The sequence below is a fragment of the Delphinapterus leucas genome, chromosome X, assembly GCF_059928025.1.
Source record: "Delphinapterus leucas isolate spDelLeu-1000000601 "Yukka" chromosome X, BTC_Dleu_Yukka2, whole genome shotgun sequence".
Classification (NCBI taxonomy): domain Eukaryota; kingdom Metazoa; phylum Chordata; class Mammalia; order Artiodactyla; family Monodontidae; genus Delphinapterus; species Delphinapterus leucas.
In genome coordinates, this window is record NC_143150.1 from 7,504,612 (window position 1) to 7,525,109 (window position 20,498).

Here is a 20,498-nt window from a genome sequence, read left to right on the forward strand (position 1 = left end):
GCCTTAGTAACCGGAATTATTTTTGAAAATATCTTCATCACTCAAAAATTCTAAATATAGCATAAAAATCTATTCATTTCATTGCCTATCTTCTTGATTAACATAGGATTGTATAAAAAGCTGAGAGACTTGGATAAGTCCTGAAGATTCTCAATTGTTGAAATGAGAGACTAAAATATACTTAATGAATGTTAAGTCAATGTAACAACCAAATTAGATAATAGTATTAGCTAACATACTGAGTGCTTATGATGAGCTGGGTGCTCTGCTAAGTGATTTACATGTGTCAAAGAGTTCATTCCTTTGAGGTAGCTACTATCTGCTTATTAATGAAGAAACTGCAGTATGGAGAGGTTATGTAACTTGCCCAAAGCTATAAAGCCAATGAAGTGTATAGCCAGGATGTAATGCCCGTTAGTTTGGTACCACCTCTACCACTGCATGGCACTGAAATATAATGTATCAAACATCAAATGATATGAATGTAAACCGGTGTTGTTTATTACATGTTTAATAAAATTTTATTTTCATGTTCATTCATTTTAATGCATGTACTGAGCAGCAGCTACCCTATGTCAGGTAAGGTGGTGGGACTTGGGGCAATCAAAGATGCTGCCACCTCCAGGAGATTTAAGTGTCTGAGTGAAGGGAGTGTTTGCAGCATTTGCAAAGCACCATAGGAGCACAGATGATCTAAGTTGTGTCTGACTTAACCTAGAAGCTGATACTTGCTCTGGGCCATAACAGATGAAAAATGGTGTTCCAGGTAGAAAGAATGACATGTACAGAGGTGAAGACATGGGGAAAAGGGTGTTGGAAAGGATTTATATTTATTTTAAAAGGGACATGAGACAATATAGTAAGATAAGATGCTGAAAAGGTAGGTGGGGACTAGATCATGGACAGTCTTGACTACCTAATATATTTGGAGATTTGTCTTATACCCCAAAGATTTACAGAATTTCTTAAGAGTGTTTCTTCCCAAGGGGAAACTTATGCAGGATCCAATATATGAAATAGATCAAAGAATCAACTCTGGTTGAAGTGGAGACAAGGGCACCATTGCCCTTACAGTAGTACCATTTTATTAGACACTTGAGTATTTTCCCCTACCCAACCTCATCAAGTTTACTTGGCCTAGAATAAAATATTTCATCTTCCATGCCTAGGAAACTCACCCCTAATGAGCCAGAATAAGTGTCATATGTTCTATAGAATTATAGGCCTTTTAAGAAGAACATTTAAAAAAGAGTACTGTAGGCAATGGACAGTAATTTAAGAGTTTTAAGTAGGTTGGGAGTGAGCACCGATGATCATATTTTTGGTTGAGAAAGAGACTGTAGCCAAGAAGGACCAAGAAAATCAGTGATATAATATGATGGTGGCAGAAATGGAGAAGATAGGTAATAAACATTACTGAAGCCTGCAACCTGATTTGGTGAGAAAGAGAAAGGAAGGAGTAAGTTTCTTGGTTGATGTGGTACCATTATCAGAGAATATTATGCTCATACAATGCAGGGCTTATTTAGTAGAGATGAAAATCACGGGTTTTCAGAATTCATCACTGGTTATTAATTTGAAGGCAAGACTATAAAGATGTATCCAGAGTTGATATTCAGAATTCACTATTAAAAAGCTCATAAATACCCTTTTGACATAACCCAGAGAGAGCAGATACTTTTGAAAAACAAACAAACAAAAAAACAGCAGTAAAAGGAGATTGGAATGAAGAATTCTAAAGCAAGATGGTTTGCATTAAATACTATGTAAGAGTGAGTTTGTTTGCCCAGGAATATACTTGCTGTGGTTCTAGCCCTAAAGGGAACAAAAGGCACCTTCCAATCTCTTCACTGAATTCATGGATGGAAGAGAAAGAGGAAAATGAGGACGGGAGGATTTGGGTCAGGGGATGTTTATAGTTTCCTACTCAGATGACAACACCAAATGCTCCTATGTCCCTGGCAGACAAACAAATTAATCAGTGTTTTTGTTTTTGTTTTTTTTATTCTTCACCTGGTTTCAGGATCCTTCTCAATTCAGCACAGCTACTATCAATTTTGGTTGGCACAGGAGATAAACCTATTTGCCATCTCTGATCTGGAAGATATATACCAAACAATCCAGATGGGAAAGTCAGTGAGCATTTAGATACATGAGTCTGATTTTCAGGAGGGTGAACCAAAGTAGAAATACGTATTTGCCAATATTCAGTACAGAAATGGCAGTCAGGCTATGGGTGTGAATGAAATCACCCAGGGAGAGTCTGTCTTAGATGTCTAAAGACACTTCATTTCTTTGAGGAGAGGGGACACGCCTTCTATGTCTTTATATTGTCCCTAGGCTGAGCACAGAGTTTAGCCTTGCAGGGTATTCACTTCTTTCTGCAATCTCCTAAACTTTTTCCAAATACGGACTGGAATCACCTTAACTGAAATACCAATGGTAGTGGTTCTCAAAGCTTGTTCTCTGTAGGAGCAGGGTCATCAACCCCTGGAAATTTGTTAGAAATGCAAATTCTTAGTCTCCACCCCAGACTTACTAAATCAAAAACTCTGGGGATGTAACAGCAATCTGTGGTTTAATAAGCCCTCCCAGTGATTCTGATGCACACCTAATTCTGAAAACAGATGCCTCTAGCTGACACAGAGAAACCTGTGAATTATATCTCTCAGGACCAATCTGTGGTCTACCTTGTCTCATTCTACTTAATTTTTACACACTTAAGTGTGCCATGATAAAGACATACCATTCATATCTACAGGTTAATAATTCTCTTGATTCCCAAACCCCATAATCCCTTATTTAACCAAAATGTAACAAAGAGCTTTTATTCTACAGGCTGACTCTAATTGTTAATGACTGATTGAAGATTTATGTTAGGAAAGATTCTGGGGGAACACATAGGTTCTGTGTGAAAGAGTGCTGTGACAAGTTAGTTAAGTCCACCATGTGTGCTGTTGGGCTAATGTCAGGTACTCTTTTCTCATCCCTCTAGAGTGTTACACTGAATCTGCCAATTTCCTGCAAGACCAGCCTCCTCAATGCACTATAAATGAATAAATATGTGTATGCTCAACTCTTTAACTGGCATCTTCCAATCCCTAATGACAAATTTGTTCACACCACAAAGCCTGCTTGGCCTGAAATACAGAAACACATGTGAAAAATAAATAGGGGGAATTTATAAACCGCCAGAATAATTTGCCATAAATATTAGAATGTAGAAGAAAGGTCTACATTAAATTATTATCCCTCTATGTGTTCAACCCTAAATCATCTTAGAGTTTATCCAGCATCATGGTGAAGCTTGGTTAGTTCCTGACTTTATGTCAGCAAATTACCCTAAGGACATATTTTACAAATTATCCTAAGGACATATTTTACTGAACATCAATTCTAGACAAGCACTGTGAATGTGGGAAAATATCAAAAGCATTTTAAAAAATTTTATGACATCCATTTATTCAACAAATATTGAATGAGTACTAAGGACTAGGTATTGTGTTAAGGCTCAGTAATCAGAAATGGGTCATCCATAGTTCATGCTCCCAGCAACTTGAGAAGAAACAAGGAGACAGTGATGGCTCACTGTGCTAAGGCCTGTGAGAGTGGTAAGCCTGGGAAGCAAATGAAGAAGACACAGCATCCACTATATGTGAAGACAGGATGCGAAGGATAGAAACAGAAGGCTTTCAGGAAGAAGCAGAACAACAGCTGAGTCCGGAAAAGCAAATATGAGTTATATGGAAGAGGGGGGCAAAGAGGGAAAGGGCAGGCTAGCAGAGAAACTGCTTGTGTGAAAAGATAGAGGTGATAAATAGCATGAGGTTTTATTAATTACATGTAGCTTCACGTAGCTAAAGACAAAGGTGTGTTGGGAGGGAAGGGGGAAGAGGGTATGATGAAATTTAGGCTGTAGAGATGTGTAGGGGCAAGAACCAACCAAGGCCAGGGGCAAGTTCATTTGAGGACTAACTAGCTTTGAGTTAATTTTGATTTCTGCTTTGCCATCATTTCTCTGTGCTACTGTTCAGAGCAATCCTGGAACAGTTTATTCCACATCAATTTCATCCATTTGGAAACTGGTCTGGTAAATATAGGTTCAAAGAAATTATTTTGTCCTGGAAAATTTTGAGTACCGAAGGTTGCTGGCATGCGTACATGGCCATTTCTTTCTGGGAAGCATTACTGTTGGGTATGGCTGTTGTTGACTTTCTTCTGGTGTACATGGGTGATTTGCCTGCCTCCCTGAATTTTGATTGGTGTTACTTAGTGGGTTTTAGTGGAAGTAGAGGGACACTTTCAGCGCCCCACATTCTCAGAATTGGAAGAGCCTTCAATTAGCAAACCTTATCTGGTTCAAACATCTCTCTGAATCAGCTGGGGATTGCATTCAGTTGCTAATAACAGAAAACTGAAACACAGAGGATTAAACAAATGGTATGTTATTTTTCTTTTTCCAGAGTCTACAGGTAGGCAGTCTGGGGCTCGTGCAGCAGCTCTGTAAAGTCAATGTCCTAGGCTGCTGCTTTCTTTCTGGTCTGCTTCCCATAGTTGGTCCCCTATCCACAAGGTCAGCTCACGATCTCATTGATGGCTACTGCAGCTATAACCATCTTGTTTCCCTTTGGAAAGAAAGGGGGAAGAAAGAGTGGGGAGGGGCAAAAATCTGTGTGCCAGCAGACTCAGATCCCTTTGACGGTTTTGTTCAGAAACGCTACCCAATGACTTTGACTGCTATTTCATTTGCCAGAACTGTCACATGACAACTTCTTGCAAAGGAGAATGGAAAATATTTTTTAGTTGGTCATGTTGCTATCCAAAATAAAATTGTGGCATAATACGGAATCAGGAGAGAAAGTTTATTGGATAGACAATTAAGAATCTCTGCCTGTATCCAAGGTTCAGCCTGAAGCTGGCATCTGGATCTTATAACCCTGACTGCTAATTTCTCTCTTCCTCTTTCTGTCTCTCAAAAAGTAAGTGCTCTGCCAGAATCCTCCAATTCTGCAGTTCCTACTTTGTGTTTGGTATGTTATCAACACTATAGTACTGAGCCACTTGCCTCTTGTTAGCACAGATTTTTTTATCCTCTCTTCTATTCACCACTGGTGTTAATGTATGTGCTCACATAGGTGCACATACATGTACATGTATGCAGGTGATTCTGACTGCTCTGAGCTCATGCATAAACCTGGCATTATTTTCTGAGGCAGGCCTAAATGTTTTGTCTTTGTGTTTTACGATCTCCATTCATGAGAAGAACTCAATTGCTTTCCAACCCCTCCTCTGCCTTTGGAAAATTATCCTTGAAGAAAACAGTGGGTTTTCCCATTTGTCAGCAAAGGAAATAAAAAGTTAAAAAAGAAACCCATGTCTTTCATTATTAGAACTTAAGCTTAAATCTGTGTCCTGGAAATTAAAACTTTAAAAACAATTCCGTCAGGGCTAATTAGAGGATAGTTGGTGGTTGTGTGTTTTGGCAAGAGTTTCTTTGCAATAAGATATTTAGAAAAGATGGAAGGATGATTTCACAGCACTGTTCTGAGTTCAGGAAAAAAAAAACAACTTCAGCTACTGGCATATTGAATATTTTATCAAGCATAAACATTCAAATTTAGCTCATTCCCTGGATGTTGCTTTCCTTTAATCAGTTGGAGATAGATAAAAATGAAATAAAATTAAATTAAATGACACACGTTCACATGTAATGTACAGAATCATTCAGAATAAATACAGGCCATGCTGTCTTTGGAATGGGTACTGATTTTAAGGTTCTCTGCAGATGTCTAGCTCCTTGGGTCTGAGGAAGGGTACATGGGAGGTAATCATTTTCAAAACAAAACAGGCAGATGGGAAATTTCTTTATGAATGAGAGGAAATGTCTGGCAAAGAAGCGGGTGATCCTAAGGGACTGCTTTTGTCTATTTCCTGTCTTGTTCATTCACAGCCCTTGTCTTCTAGCCTGTTCCACCATCTTGCATCCTCTTCCATCTTCCCTCACCCCCACCACCCATGTGAAGGTTTAGACAGCCAGGTGCACAAGCAGTATTTCTTTGGGTCCTCCTAACCAGCTCCCTTTCCTAAAAATCACTTCATGTGAATGTAACAGAATATAAACTTACTTTGTTTTAAAAATGCCTAGAAGATACCAATTCCTGAGTTTCCAATGAGAAAATAAATAAGAACGTGTTTTGGATTCTATAAAGTACCACCTAAGTGCAAGGAACTGATATTTCCACATAAAGTTTGAATTATCCTGTGTGTAGTTAATACTTAACTGACCTAAGCCACACGTATCTATACATTTTTGCATGAATACACACACATATATACACATAAGCACAATGCTTTAATGTACACGGGAATATTTCTGAGTTCTAGAATTGTCTTTGCTAGATTTAAATAGTTCATGCATTTTTCATTTTGACAAATAATGCCAAATTGCTCACCCAGAGACGATATATAAATATACACACCAACAGTTCATGGGGGTGCTTACTCCCCCCCCTTTTCATTAATAGTGCTTATTAGCAAACATATTTTTGCTGATTTCCAAGATGAGAAATGGCATTTCACTTTCCTTTGCACTTTGGTATTAATGAGGTTGAACATTTTTATGTTTATTGACAAGTTGCATTTCCTCTTCTATAAATGAACTGTTCATGTTTTCTGTGCATATTGTTGCTGGGTCATTTGTGTTGTTTTCCCTTATTTTCAGTGAGAAAGAATTCGGGAATACAGAAAAGTGATTGTGGAGAAGACATTATGGCTTGAGAACTGCTGAAGCAATGACACAATGGCATGAAAATGGCAGCCCAAGAACTGTCCAGTCGGCCAGCATGTCTGGAGTGCAGGTTAAGTGAAGGCCATGGAAAATGGCATGGGGAAAATTGTTGTATGTTGAGCCAAACTAATCAAGTTAACATCATGCACGATTAAGGGAAAGTTATTTCTTGATGCCAAGGTGAGACTCTCTGTGCACAAGCAATACTGTGGATTCATAGTCAGGCTGTGGACCACTGTGTGGTAATTGCACAGTGAGACATCTGAGGTACCTTATCAAGGTGAATGATGAAAATCTGAATAGAAAACAAGCAGCATCGCAGCAAGCAGCCAGGCAACATTGGCTACAAAAACATCACCTGAAGCAGAACACGTGCTCTTGCCAAGACCCCAGTTTGGGCAGTCAGTAAACCTGGATTAGCTTCAGATTTGATACTGACTCACTGGGTGACCTTGAGCAAACCCCATCTTCAATTCTCTGGGCTGTTTCCTCATGTTCAAAACGAGGTAGATTAGACTTTATCCATTTCTAAATCCTGCCACTTATATATGTTCATTTTATTAGATAGTTTCACTGCATGGCAGGCCTTGACATTTATTTGTTTAATCTAGAACATGCAAGAAGGCTAAGGATATTGTGGTCATGTTTGAGTGCTCCCTGGACCCCCATTCAGTGCCTGCTAATTAACCATAGAAACATACTAGTAATTTTTTCAGGTACACTTCCAGGGATATGAATAGAATGGAAAAATCTGAAGTTTTCAGGGTCATTCTACCTTCTAGTTTTAAAGATATGAGCACGATTTTTAAGTCTTCAGAAAACTCTCTAAGCCTCATATACATTCTCTTTGATTTTTTTTGTTTTGATACATGTGTTTTAAAACCAAATTGCTCCTTTGTCATACATGACAAATTGTGTGTATCTTCTTACAAGTATAGTGTTAGTAAGGAAGTTAGAGGATCCAGGTACGATTTCATTATTCCCTAATGGAATGTTTCTTGCATCACTAAATGTTATATGAGATTAAAAAAAAGTTCTGATAGCTCTTTCATACATAATTGGTAACAAAAACTGTTTCTGGATAGTTACATATTCATGAATAAGTTCATTTTATTTTAAATTAATAAAAAGTAATTAAGTGAAAGATCACAGCTGGCAAAATGAGGAGTCCAAAATTTCTACCACCATACCTGTAATCTTTTATTAGAGAAATTTTATAGCCTCCAAGTATGGGTATAATTGTGTATCATTTATTAAAATACATAAACCCTTCCCTTTCAAAGACTTTGTTACCATCCCTCTTAATTGCTACATGACAACTTTTTGTACCCAAGCTGAACAGTAAAAATTTCTTTACTAATATTTTCAATTGAGCATCAACATCTTTCAGTTATTAAAATCGATGCAAATCTCTCATAATTAAAGTGCTCTGTTTTATTTAGGAAAACTTTTCTTCTCTCTGGAAACGTTTTATAAACTATGTATCTATAAATTCTGCCTAATGCCATATTTTGATGTGTGCTCAGAAAGTTAAAATCTGTAAGAGAATTTTAATTCTCGATCCCTAACCCCAAATTAATACTACAAGTAAAAATAAAAATCTTTTTGGTCAATGAAGTAACAAATGTATTCCTTCATAAAGCACTTCAACTGAACAAAGTCATGATATTTACACACTAAAGATGACACTGCCCTCCTATGTAGATTCTAATGTTACAAAAACAAATTGTTTTGTTTTGTATGAGGCATTTGAAAGGCAAAAAAAAAACAATTTGTTATTCACTGATATTATCCGGATTGAAGCAAAATTTAGTTTTCCTTGTCAAATTGACATCACAACTTTCTATTTAGTCCAAACTGGTATATCATAAAGTCAACCCAAAAGTAATTTGGGAGATATTGAGTTCCTCTTTTTATTTCCCCCCCAGCGAACCCATCATACTCTTAGTTACAAGACAAATGGTGAAGGGTCTGGAAATCTGTAGGAGAGGCGAGCACATGGTGGGGTCCACAGAACAGGAGAAGGCTAGCCCGCTTTCCAGAGCTCCTCTGCGTCAAAAACCAACCAGAGCCAAAGGTTTTAGAGACTGGGGAGAGGTAGGTAAATGCTGTTTTCCTGAATAGGGGAGCTGCACCAAATGGATGAACACAACAGCTCTAGTTAAATACACAGAAGCCAAGGATTTTCCCTTTGCTGATTTTTGGCACTATCGACTGGAAAAATGTATTGACAGAGGAACACTCCTCACACACAAAAAATCTGGCTATTTTCTCTAGAGTGAAATTTTCTAGACAAAGCTATGATAATGAAATGTGCCTGCAGTATAATTCAGAAATGCTGCAGATTTCAAAGACGCCACTCTCATGAATACCTTCCAGAAGAAAATTGAGGGAGGTGACAGGTATCTATCCTGTTTGGATTGCTTCCAGATATCACCTAATTTACAGCGATCTATTTCAATTTCCCTAAGTCCATCCACAGTTCAACCATAAATACTTTTGACCACATTCACTAAAAAATAAATCTGGGAAAACTTATTTATAAGGTGCAAGAATAATAATAATAATAAACCAAAAGAAAAGGCAAATGGTACCAACTCTCCATCCTCCTAATTGCTACTCTGATCCCAAAATAGAAGATTTTCATAAACTGTAAACTTCCTCAGGGCTCATGTGTCAGAGAATGGATATTACATTGGTGACCTCTCCTAGGCCAACATTTCACGGCTGGGCCCCCGAATTTTGTTTATTTGCTTCTTTGTATAGGAGAATACAAGATAGAGTGAAAATGAAACTTGAAGCATCACCTGAAGTAGTAAAATATGGCCCTCTTCATCGTGCCATCCCATCCAGAAGACAGGGGAAGGCTATCTTCTCACTGGTACCTCCCCTCAAAGGTTCAAGTGCAGCAGAAATGGGAAACTCATATTTCATTGTCTAATTCGTTTAGTTTACTTGGGAAAACAAGATATGGCAAGGTCAGACATCAAGCATTTATCTGGCCAGTTAGTGCTTACCCAAGCAAAATGATATCCAATCTATTTTAAATCAAATATTTTCATTCTCCAAGTTCTGAACATTAGACAGCCTGCATTTTTCTTTTTAAAAGGGAGAGAAAATGACAATATTCAGAATAAGAAAATCCTGAATTCAGAGGCTGATGCCTGCTGTATCCTTTCTTGTTCTAATCAAGATTATTTAATTATAAACAGAATTTTAAGACATATTTCTCATCCCCTATATTACCATCATGATTCAGACATGATGTTGTTCATAGTACAGTCTGAAGACAAGCCCTAATAGATACCAGATACAGCTTCATGTGAGGAGTAGCAACACAAAGAAACATTCTATTTAGTGAAAAGAAGTGGATTTTTACGGGTACCAGGAATCTAGGGAGACACACAAAAGTTGACACAATGGCTGAGGCTGTTTCGGGAAGCACAGCATATATAAAATGGTTCTTTATTTAACCAATGAAGATCAGTGTCTTAGTTCACTTTTCCTTCCAAACTGCAAGCTCCTTGAAGGCATTACAGTATGCTTTGTACCTCTTCATTTTTTTAAAAAATTACCCCGATTGCTAAGAGGAGTTCTGGGCACATAATGGATGCCTAATAAACATGTATTGCTTTTCTCAATAGACTGTAAGTTCTAGGATGGGAGGGACCAACAGTCAGTCCTGTACATCACTGTATATCCAGTGCAGGTCCAACATTTGGTATACTGTAGGGGTTCAAAATATTAATAAATCAGCAGTGAGTGAAGGAATGACCTCGCCATGCTCCAGCGATAACTGAATGTACACATTTTGAATAAAACAATATTTATTTAGTCCTTTCTATTCAGTCACATTTGAAGAAGAAAGCTGTAAGTGGGTGTCACAATATGGTTTAATATATCTAGTAAACTTTTCCATTCATTACAGAATTGAGTCATGAAAAAATTTATCCAAAAATCATTATATACAGATGGCAAGACCTACAGCTAATCCTGAGTCTCAAATATTGCCCTCCCTAACTCCCTGGACATTATGACAGGGAAATGCTTAAAAGGTCAGAAAGCACACCTTGAGAATGAGGTTTTTACCCTTAATATCTCTCGGATTGAAAGACCAAGATAAGCAGCCTCAGGTGAGTCCAGAAGAGACTCCCCAGATCCTCCTTACATTATCCAAAGGTGAGGTATGCAATAATGTGGTAAGTCTGCAATTTGTTGACACCTGTATGCCTTGCACATCAAAATTCATTTTACTGGAAAGACATTTATTATTCTCTTACTCCATTGGCTAGTATCAATTGGCAACTCCCTATGAGAGACTGTTAAATGAAGGGATGCCCCCCAAAGCTGCAACCTGAAGACCAAACTCCCCCAGGGCCAATTAATCCATTTGTATCAGACCTTGTAATACTGATGGAAATGGCAACAGAGAGCTACCACTTATTAATATATTCATATAGGTTGACCTTGACAACTAGACCTTGACTGTAATTAATTCATTAAATGATTCATTCTGCAAATATCAAAGCTTCTATTATGTTCCAGTCATGGCAGTAGACATGAGAAATATAAAGTTGAGTAATACACGTCCCCTGCCTTTAAGGATATTGCAACAAAAGAAAAGGCTTATGGTACAACTTTGTGCATAATGCTGTGAGCAAACAGAGAAGGCAGGGCTTCATTGCTCTGGGTAGCAGAGAGGATTTTGAAGAAGACATTACATATGAGCAGCATCTCAAAAGATGGAACAGACAGTCAGTAGGCAAGAAAGAGTAAAAGCCTCCTAGGTAGAGAGAACAATATGTTTTGAAAGTGTGTAAGATTTGCAGGTTTGGGGAAGAAAGAGAACTACATTTTGCTAGACAGTTGGATGTATAGTTGGATTGGTTGGTTAGATTGGGTGTTAAGTGAGCAGTTAAACAGTTGCCTGGATAGTTGAGATTGAATTAATATAATCTTTGTGCTTTATATTTTTAAATGTTGACCCTTCCTGGTAGCTGAAAGGGATTCATCAAAATTGTATAAAAAGACATGATGGTAGCTTGAACTAGAGCAGTAATAAGAGGGAAAGGCAATGAGGCACTGAATTTAACGCACATTTCTCATGTGGAATCAATACATCCTGCTATGGAGGTGGCAGAGTAGATTTGTTTTAGAAGGAGGACTTTAAGCTGGTTGCATAACTATGAACCAGGATGTTTAGACAGATCACTATATTAAATTCTGGAAATAAAGGGCAACAAAACAAAAAAGATGATCTTGGTAAAGTCACTTCCCTTCACAGAGGTTCAGTTACCCAACAATAAGTGGTTAAGTATTGAACTAGTCATCTTAAAAATTGTGCCCACTGTAAAGGTACATGGAAACTAATTTGATTCTATTTTAAAAAATGCTTCCTAGTAAGTTTCCAGAAGTTTTCATATTTATTTAGATACTATTACTAAGGCTGCAGGTTGGTTTCTGCTATTGTCAAGTACAGTAATATTGGAAAGGACTGGGAGAGAAATATTCTCATTATTTAAAACCTATTCCTAAGGCAGTCTACCTGAAAAACAATTCAGAGTAATGATAGTAAAGATGATCCAAAATCTTGGAAATAGAATGGAGAAAATAAAAGAAATGTTTAACAAGGAACTAGAAGAACTAAAGAGCAAACAAACAATGATGAAAAACAAAATAAAGGAAATTAAAAATTCTCTAGAAGGAATCAATAACAGAATACCTGAGGCAGAAGAACGGATAAGTGACCTGGAAGATAAAATAGTGGAAACAATTACTGCAGAGCAGGATAAAGAAAAGAGAATGAAAAGAATGGAGGAAAGTCTCAGAGACCACTGGAACAACATTAAATGCACCAACATTCGAATTATAGGGATCCCAGAAGAAAAAGAGAAAAAGAAAGGGACTGAGAAAATATTTGAAGAGATTATAGTTGAAAACTTCCCTAATATGGGAAAGGAAATATATATCAAGTTCAGGAAGTGTACAGAGTCACATACAGGATAAATCCAAGGAGAAACATGCCAAGACATATATTAATCAAACTATCAAACATTAAATACAAAGAAAAAATATTAAAAGCAGCAAGGGAAAGACAACAAATAATATGAGGGAATTCCCGTAAGGTTAACAGCTGATCTTTCAGCAGAAACTCTGCAAGCCAGAAGGGAGTGGCAGAACATATTTAAAGTGATGAAAGGGAAAAACCTATAATCAAGGTTACTCTACCCAGCAATGATCTCATTCAGATTCGACAGAGAAATTAAAAGCTTTACAGACAAGAAAAAGCTAAGAGAATTCAGCACTACCAAACCAGCTTTACAACAAATGCTAAAAGAACTTCTCTAGGCAGGAAACACAAGAGAAGGAAAAGACCTACAATACCAAGCCCAAAACAATTAAGAAAATGGTAATAGGAACATACGTATCAATAATTACCTTAAATTAAATGAATTAAACGTTCCAACCAAAAGACATACACTAGCTGAATGGATCCAAAATCAAGACCCATATATATGCTGTCTACAAGAGATCCACTTCAGACCTGGGGACACATACAGACTGAAAGTGGGGGGATGGAAAAAGATATTCCATGCAAATGGAAATCAAAAGAATGCTGGAGTAGCAATTCTCATATCAGATAAAATAGACTTTAAATAAAGACTATTACAAGAGACAAAGAAGGACACTACATAAAAATCAAGGGATCAATCCAAGAAGAAGATATAACAATTGTAAATATTTATGCAGTCAACATAGGAGCACAATACATAAGGCAAATGCTAACAGCCATGAACAGGAAATCGACAGTAACACAATCATACTAGGGGACTTTAACACCCCACTTTCACCAATGGACAGATCATCCAAAATGAAAATAAATAGGAAAACACAAGCTTTAAATGACACATTAAAGAAGATGGACTTAATTGATACATATATGACATTCCATCCCAGAAAAACAGAATAAACTTTCTTCCCATGTGCTCATGGAACGTTCATCAGGATAGAACATATCGTGGGTCACAAAACAAGCCTTGGTAAATTTTAGAAAATTGAAATCGTATCAAGTATCTTTCCCGACCACAACGCTAGGAGACTAGATATCAATTACAGGGAAAAATCTGTAAAAAAATACAAACACATGGAGGCTAAATAATACACTACTTAATAACCAAGAGATTACTGAAGAAATCAAAGAGGAATTCAAAAAATACCTAGACACAAATGACAATGAAAACATGCTGACACAACAACTATGGGATGCAGCAAAAGCAGTTCTAATGGGGAAGTTTACAGCAATACAATCCTACCTCAAGAAATAAGAAACAAAGAAACATCTCAAATAAACAACCTAAACTTACAACTAAAGCAATTAGAGAAAGAAGAACAAAAAATCCCCAAAGTTAGCAGAAGGAAAGAAATCGTAAAGAGCAGATCAGAAATAAATGAAAAAGAAATGAAGGAAACAATAGCAAAGATCAATAAAACTAAAAGCTGGTTCTTTGAGAAGATAAAGAAAATTGATAAACCATTACCAGACTCATCAAAAAAAAAAAGGGAGAAGACTCAAATCAATAGAATTAGAAATGAAAAAGCAGAAGTAACAACTGACACTACAGAAATACAAAGGATCATGAGAGATTACTACAAGCAACTATATGCCAATAATATCAGCAACCTGGAAGAAACGGACAAACTCTGGGAAAACCACAGCCTTCTGAGACTGAACCAGGAAGATATAGAAAACATAAATAGACCAATCACAAGCACTGAAATTGAGACTGTGATTAAAACTCTTCCAACAAACAAAAGCCCAGGACCAGATGGCTTCACAGGTGAATTCTATCAAACATTTAGAGAAGAGCTAACACCTATCCTTCTCAAACTCTTCCAAAATAGAGCAGAAAGAGGAACCATCCAAACTCATTCTATGAGACCACCATCACCCTGACAGCAAAACCCGACAAAGATGTCACAAAGAAAACTACAGGCCAATATCACTGATGAACATAGATGCAAGAATCCTCAACAAAATACTAGCAAACAGAATCCAACAGCACATTAAAAGGATCACACACCATGATCACGTGGGGTTTATCCCAGGAATGCAAGGGTTCTTCAATATACACAAATTAATCAATGTGATATACCACATTAACAAATTGAAGGATAAAAACTATATGATCATCTCAATAGATGCAGGAACAGCTTTCAACAAAATTCAATACCCATTTATGATAAAAACCCTCCAGAATGTAGGCATAGAGGGAACTTACCTCAACATAATAAAGGCCATATATGACAAACCCACAGCCAACATCATCCTCAGTGGTGAAAAACTGAAACCATTTCCACTAAGATAGGGAGGAAGACAAGGTTGCCCACTCTCACCACTATTATTCAACATAGTTTTGGAAGTTTTAGCCACAGCAATTAGAGAAGAAAAAGAAATAAAAGGAATCCAAATCAGAAAAGAAGAAGTAAAGCTGTCACTGTTTGCAGATGACATGATACTATACATAGAGAATCCTAAAGATGCTACCAGAAAACTACTAGAGCTAATCAATGAATTTGGTAAGGTTGCAGGACACAAAATTAATGCACAGAAATCTCTTGCATTCCTATACACTAACGATGAAAAATGTGACAGAGAAATTAAGGAAACACTCCCATTTACCAATGCAACAAAAAGAATAAAATACCTAGGAATAAACCTACCTAAGCAGACAAAAGACCTTATGCAGAAAACTAGAAGACACTGATGAAAGAAATTAAAGACAATACAAACAGATGGAGAGATATACCATGTTCGTGGATTGGAAGAATCAACATTGTGAAAATGACTATACTACCCAGAGAAATCTACAGATTCAAGGCAATCCCTATCAAACTACCAATGGCATTTTTCACAGAACTAGAACAAAAACTTTCACAATTTGTATAGAAACACAAAAGACCCCAAATAGCCAAAGCAATCTTGAGAAAGAAAAAATGGAGCTGGAGGAATCAGGCTCCCTGACTTCAGACTATACTACAAAGCTACAGTAATTGAGACAGTATGGTACTGGCACAAAAATAGCAATATAGATCAATGGAACAGGATAGAAAACCCAGAGGGAAACCCACACACATATGGTCACCTTATCTTTGATAGAGGAGGCAAGAATATACCATGGAGAAAAGAGAGCCTCTTCAATAGGTGGTGCTGGGAAAACTGGACAGCTACCTATAAAAGAATGACATTAGAACACTCCCTAACACCATAGACCAAACGTAGAATGTATAGCTAGTGGGAAGCAGCCGCATAGCACAGGGAGATCAGCTTGGTGGTTTGTGACCACCTAGAGGGGTGGGATAGGGAGGGTGGGAGGGAGGGAGACGCAAGAGGGAAGAGATATGGCAACATATGTATATGTATAACTGATTCACTTTGTTATAAAGCAGAAACTAACACACCATTGTAAAGCAATTATACTCCAATAAAGATGTTTAAAAAAAAAGAAAGTAAACGTATTCCCAGAGAGCAATGAAATGACGTATTCATTGAGTGACAGAGCTTAGAATTTTTAGCATGTATTTTGCTTATATGCTTTCGGTTTTGCTCTGCCATAATTAAGAGATGCTAATAAGTTAGCCAAAGTCTTAGAAGTGAATCAAAGAAGAATTCCTTTTCCGTTTGATTCATAAGTATTGATGCTGCTAATATCTGTATTAAAATCTCACCTTTTGGATGAATTCCAAGAACATATTGAAGGAAAATTAAAGTAAGATTTTGTATGAATAATGAAATGTGGTGATAAAGATTGTACTCTGCCTTGAATGAAGATTGCATTTCCACCTCTACTTTCATTTTAGTTTCATAAAGTTCACTAAAATATGTTTTAGGGGACAAAAACTTTATCTTGATGACAAATAGGCTTTGCCAGAAGAAAAACATATTAATACTTTCAAAGAAAGATGAGAAAATGTTGCCAAAAGCAGTAAAAGCCCCCACTAGAATTTTGCTTTACCTTAGAATAGCCCTGATGCATAGTCAATTCTCCGTATTCTTCCACCTGGGCCCCCCTCCCCAGTAGACCAAATTCTTGGAGATAAGACTTTGGTCCCAGATTTGCAAGGTAAAAGATAGGTTAGTCATGCCCTGGGAGTTGACCTTTCCCGATAAAGGTTCTAGAATTTCAGATTTAGTTAACCTTGAGTACTTCCTGATTCTCTTGTTCCTATTTTAATGTCACTTCTATAAAACCTTTCCTTATTTCTCCAACCTTCAGTCATATTCTAATAGTTTCCTCCTCCGTGATACACGGGGCATTGTTCTTGCAATTTCTAGAGATAGGGACACTGGTGTTGTAGTTAGGTGTTTGTATGTGTGTGTTTATACACACATATATATACATACATACATATGCATATATATATAATACTCATATATCATATATATGTATATGTGTATATATATGTATATATAGACATATGACATATATATATATATCATACTAAACTGAGTTCTTTGAGATGTCTAATTTATCTCTGGGTCACAGTGCTCTAGAAGCTTCAGACTAAAGTAGACTCCAGGATCCTGGCAAAATCTAAAGTCACAGCAAAATGTAAACTTTTGGAATTTTATAAGCTAGAGGTAGGTGTGTCTTAAAATCACTAATTTATCTTCGTAACCTAGCTTATTTCATTTTTGGGAGTACTGTAGTTGTTAACAAGAATGCCTCTCCCACCAAATTATGATCTTATCAAGGCAGAACTGTGTAAGATTGAAATGCTTCATGAAAAACCCATAGACAATGGAACCATTTATACCTGGGTTCAAATTCTGTAACTGTTATTTATTGTGTGGCCTTATGTACTGGATATGTGCATCCCTTCAAAACTATTTTCCACCCTCCTCCATCCAACTTTCTTCCCAGTGGGCTGACTGATAGGAAATGCATAAACAGGCTCACCTAGTTTGGGGTTGAATTTGATCAATAAAAAACCCCAAGGAGGAGACTGAAGGAGGGAGGGCAGTGAGATCAAAGCATGTATTCCCCTGGTGACCTTTCAGCTAGGTGGCTAATGCCAGACTGGTTGTGTCCCTAGACAGACTGTCACTGTTCCTCTTCAGGAGTCCAGCTTTACACAGTCCCCTACCCTGCCCAGGTCCTTTCACACTGAGGGTGGTAACAATTTTGCCACTACTAACCGCTTCCTGCAGTATTCTTTGAGCTTCCTCTTTATCCTACCCACACCTTTATAATCAGTTCCTTTATAAAAACCTACCCTCCTCCACAAATGATCCTAATCTGAATAGGTTCTTTGTTTCTTATGGAGACCCTAACTGATAAATATTAGAAAAGTCATCAAGGATAATAATGACTGTCACTCAAAGTTCTTGTGAAGAATAAATAAGAAAGGGCATATTAATAGTCTGCCTACCACAAGTCCTGTTGCATAGTAAGCATTCAGTAGACAGTAGTAATGATTAATATTTTCAGGTCTATATTCCAGCCACCAAGCAGAGAATCCAGCATGAATATTGGTAAATGAATGAATAAAATTGCAAAACATAAGGCCAATTTATAGCCGTCATTTAAAAATTGATCCACTATCCTTCTACTGGCTTTAATTTTCCTATATGCTTCCTCATGGTTTTCTCTCACATTGAAATGATATACATATATGGATATAGGCTGTGTCTCTAGGACCTAACCTATATTTTAAGCTCTTTCAGATTAGGAACTTTAATTTTAGCTCCTAGTTTTATTTCTATTTCTTCTAAAGGACTGCTCTCCATACAGTGGGCACATATCTTTTGTGGACTTCAGGGATGGAATACCCATTCTGAAAAGTAATTTCATTAATTTCTAATGTTGTGTTAAATGTAATTTGTTAAAAGCCTGTGACAGGTTGAAATATCATTTTGATACCTAAATACTAGCAACAGTCCAACAGCAGTGTGTTACTGGAGAAAACAAGCACAATGATGGCAAAAACTCTGTCATTACTCCCTTGCAGTTCAGAATGTATTTTCCATCTCATTTCATTCCAACAGAACACAATTTCCTTTTGATATTGTACATTTGTGCCCCTTGTCCTGTTCAGTCACACTGTACAGCCAGGCCCCTTTAACTTCGTTCTTCTCTTGGTTTCAAACTATGCTAATAAACTCAATTTATGGCATGATATGACATTATTACCAAGTAATCATCATACTTACCACACTTGGAATTGTTCCAAGTGACAAGCCTATTGCCAGAAGAGGGACTAAAAGTTTTTAAACTGTTTTTCAAACCTAATAAATAGGAAGCCAGGCTGTTTACTTGATATCAGAAGAATAGAGCCTATATAAAATAAATGTGGTATTTTTGGGGGGTGTTTTGGCTGTGTTGGGTCTTCATTGCTGTGTGTGGGCTTTCTCTAGTTGCAGCGAGCGGGGGCTACTCTTCGTTGTGGTGCGTGGGCTTCTCAATGTGGTGGCTTCTCTTGTTGTGGAGCACGGGCTCTAGGCGTGCGGGCTTCAGTAGTTGTGGCTTGCGGGCTTTAGTAGTTGTGGCTTGCGGGCTCTAGAGCGCAGGTTCAGTAGTTGTGGTGCACAGGCTTAGTTGCTCTGCAGCATGTGGGATCTTCCCGGACCAGGACTCGAACCCATGCCCCCTGCACTGGCAGGTGGATTCTTAACCACTGCGCCACCAGGGAAGCCCTAAAATAAATATTTTTAGCCTTCACAATTTCAATAAAGGCTAAATGACAAACTGGGAACAATAAAAAACTATTTTCTTTCATTGCATATATATTTTGATTTAATTCCTTGAAGAATTCAGATGTAGCTCATTTCCAAATTAAATGTAGTTTATATATCTGAACCTCTGCCATGAAGACTACTCCAGGTTTCATAACTGTATAAATCCCTAGTGCTTTACTTCAGAGGCATAAGAAAATAAGATGGTAGACTGAATATATACATCTAATTTCACTTGCTCTGAAAACTCCACTAAGATCCACAAGGACAGAGAGAACAGGAGTGAATAAAACAGCAACAGCATTCTGGAAGTTGGAAAGCAAATGAACCAGTGATAATTAACTTAGCAGAACTAAGAAAACTGAATTTCAAACAGCACTTAGGAAAAGCTGAGAACCAACCAGATGTATATTACAGAATCCTCAAAGATTCAGGAAATATTAGCTCCAGGTACTTATGAAATTCGGCATGAAAGGGAGAGGCTCAAATAAGGGGTAGGGTAAAACACTCATATTTCTAGATCTCCTTATTTAGTCTATGCTCTAGGGAACTCTCTCTCCTACTCCAGCAGATACCTGGAGGTTTACTCCCTGGAAATACGTGGCACAGTTAAGGGTATGAGTCCTAAAAAACAGGCATGTTAAGTGACCATGGACCATGTGCATATTGAATGCTGAGAATTCCAGGCTCTCCTTTCTCCATTCTCATTGAATGTTGCTCCCAAATCGCTGGCAGCCAGATTTTTACCATCTAGACAGCAGATTAGAAGTCTCTTTTCAGTTAAACTTCATCAGACACAAAGGAATGACATGAAGATACAAAAATGTGGCATTCCTTGATTTAAAAATTGCATCCAGATAATTGTACAGTAAAATTCAGTCAACGACTTAGACCCACACACTCAGAACTTCCAACATCATTTTATTCCCCCATCTTTCATCATAAGCAATCAAGGATTACCAGACATCTGAGGAAAAC